This window comes from Penaeus monodon, chromosome 29 (assembly GCF_015228065.2).
Source record: "Penaeus monodon isolate SGIC_2016 chromosome 29, NSTDA_Pmon_1, whole genome shotgun sequence".
In the NCBI taxonomy this organism is placed as follows: Eukaryota; Metazoa; Arthropoda; class Malacostraca; order Decapoda; family Penaeidae; genus Penaeus; species Penaeus monodon.
The window spans coordinates 31146662-31146869 of NC_051414.1; positions in this window are offsets into that span (position 1 = coordinate 31146662).

The following is a 208-nucleotide window of genomic DNA, read 5'->3' on the forward strand; positions in this document are numbered from 1 at the left end:
CCCCCCCAAAACATTTTAAATATAAAATAATAATTTTTTAATATTATAAAATTTATATATTTTAAAAATATAAAAGAAAAAAAATTTAAAAATTAAAATTTTAAATTTATAATTAAATTATTTTTTAAAATTATATTATAAAATAATATTTTAATTATACTAAATATTAATTATAATTATAATAATATTATATATATATATATATATA